Here is a 3,095-nt window from a genome sequence, read left to right as displayed (position 1 = left end):
CATGGTGCTTGTAGGCATACAGATGTTAACAATCGTTGTCGGTTTAGGTTTCGATTTTATCTTACTACAATGATTCTATCGCAATGCACTTTGAAATATTCTACTCTCTTTCCTATCTTCTTGTTCATTATGAAACCTACTTCTGCCTGCCCATTATTTGAAGCTGAGTTAATTATTCTAATATCACCTGACCAAAAGTAATTTTCCTTTTCCTACCAAACCTCGCTAATTTTATTAGATTTGGTAAAAACAACTTCAATATTACATAGAAAAACATAGTAATATTCATAATATTTCCTTAATCATAATGAACTTCTTTGAAGTGGAATCATAATAAATAAAACATAATCATATATATGCTTAAGAGCTGTACAAAAATTAAAATCAATAAAGATTCTATTTTTATTATATATCTGTCTTGTTGGTTATCATCATAATGCAACATATCCACAGGCTCAGATAAAGGATAAGGATTTACTTTCAATTTATTTTCAAGAAAAATTTCTACTTATGAATGAGAATAACTTGACTATAATGAAAATTAGAAAGACTAAAATTGTCACACATTCCCTGATGATTAATAATAGCTCCCACCATTAAGTGAATGTTTATTATTGTAATCAATATGTGTGAGTGCTGTACAGTATCTCTCCTGCTATTAAACTAACTGTTTTCTCCTTGATTTCCCTTTTTGGAAATGGGAGATGCCTGGTGACACAGATTTCAATAAACATGAAAATAACTATTCTATAGTTTTTTTTAAATTCATACTGGGTCTTGCATTATCACAGAAGAGTAGTCATATGACTAGATGAGTGATGATGCAACTGTTTGGGATTGTAGCAGGTATTTATAGGTTTACTTTACTGTCTAAATTTTAAATGGTGATCATTTATTATAAGTATGATGTTAAAATCAAAAAAACTAAAATAATAAGTTTTTTAAAACTTTATATTGAACACTTATTCACAGTAAAAAGATTCCAAGAAAAAATGTTTATTTGGTATCTTAAAACTAAATAGTACATTTTACTTATATTTTAATATAATTTACTTATTTTTCTGAATAATTTATTTTCCTACAGATTATGTAAACATATCCATTAAAAAATGCATTTAAAGAAGGATATTACTTGTCAGATTGTCTGGGTCTGTTATCAGTTTTTATGACTTTTCAGTTGAGTTTGTATAATAATTGAGTAAATTAAAAAATAAACATGCATTTCTATTTTTGTTGTAATTTTCTTAATTAGATGACAAAATAATTTTAACTGGTCTTTTAAATTTTGAATACTGGAACCCTGAAAAGTATATATATTTTTAAATTCTATTTTCAGTTTGTTTTTGTGTGGTATATTCTGCTGACCAAATTTCAAATAGTTTTTTTTTTATATGGAAAGAAGGATGTTTAATGAAAGCCTGTAGAGTTGTTCTGAAGTTAGAGGTGCAAAAAGGTATTTTTTCATTCTGGTATAGTTGGTCACATTTTGAGGGATGGAAAATGACTTTCCCAACATTAGCTTTTGTCTTAAGTATAAAGGTGGATTGTTAGTTTTTACTGTTTATAGAGGCGCTTAGCAAATGGTTTAAACCTAATGTGTTTAAAAAGTTTATTGTGATTCTATGATCAAAGATCCACAGTTATCTCATTAATGATCATTTTTTATCTACAGTTAATTTAAAATTTATGAAACTTGAATGTTTAAATAGCGTATAAAGTATATATTTCCAAGTATTCCTACTCACTGGAGGCCAGATACTTTTACTGTTGGATAGAAATTGGATTTAATTTTTAAGGGCCCCTAATCTGCGGAACATTATATCAAACAAATAATTTCTGATAGATTATTTTTTAATTTGAAAATCTCCTTTTTCTAATGATTAAGGTCAATGGTATGTAATGATATTTAACATATCATTTGTACATGAAGACATTTTACCTATAAATAGAAAAAGATATATTAATTTGTTGCTTATACTTATACCCCAGTTTTTCTTATTGTTGTGATGCATGTAAATTAAATGATGCCTGAGATACAAACAGTTCTCGTCATAGTTGATGTTTAATCAACTGTAATTAGATTAATGGTATACAATATATGACCAGTTCCTGAGGTGATCAAATCTTCAATCTGATCACCTCTGGACCAGCCTTTTGTCTTTAGGGCTGAATATAACATGAAGTTTAGAAGCTTAGCATGGTGAATTATGTCGGTGTGTCCAGCTTGGTAAAGAAGCCAGTGGGAGACTACTTATCTATTAAACTTGTGTGAAATGGTTGTTACTTCTGAGGGTGGCCACTTTCAGAGGGACTGATGACTAGTGTTTGGTTGCCTATGACTGTTAGGGTTACGTCATTTAACATGAATGAAAGTTTTCATTCTCATGCAAAAATTTTCATAGTGCAAATAAAATATTTGGAAAATTTGTAGTTAATAAATGTTTGATTTGTCTTTTGAAAAGGTTTGTAGTTTTAAATAGTACAAAAATGTTAAATACACTTTTATACAGATGTGGATCACAGGTAAGTAGTAGTCTGGCAGATTTTCAAAGTACAGTAGTCTCTCTCATTGGACCTAATTTAATTTGGTATTAACACTGTGAGTGAATCGGGTAGAATGTCTGGTAGACAAATTGAATAAGAAGGATAATAAATAACTTTATATTAAACATTTATTTACACAATAGAAAAAGATTTCAAGAAAGAATTGTTTATTTAGTATCTTAATAAAACTAAATAATACATTTACTTATTTTTTTAAAATCTTGACCAGAAATAAATCCATAATAATAATAATCACAATATTATCTTTATCGATTTAAATACTTAAAAATTTATTTTTATATTTATGTATGTACAGTAATGGCACAATGTAATTTTTTTTAATTACAACTAGAATGCAATTATAATTAATTGATAACATTGTAATTTATTGTATAATAATTAACAACCAGATTACTGAAAGAACATTATTCACTTTTGATTTTTCAAACTGTGAATTTATATAAACAAAACATAGTGTGCAATGTTTAACAACAACAAATACTGCTAAAAAAATTATGATAAATATAATAAATTTATAGTATTTCAAATAC

This window comes from Lycorma delicatula, chromosome 1 (genome assembly GCF_047948215.1).
Source record: "Lycorma delicatula isolate Av1 chromosome 1, ASM4794821v1, whole genome shotgun sequence".
NCBI lineage: Eukaryota > Metazoa > Arthropoda > Insecta > Hemiptera > Fulgoridae > Lycorma > Lycorma delicatula.
Note: the sequence above shows the minus strand (reverse complement) of the source record.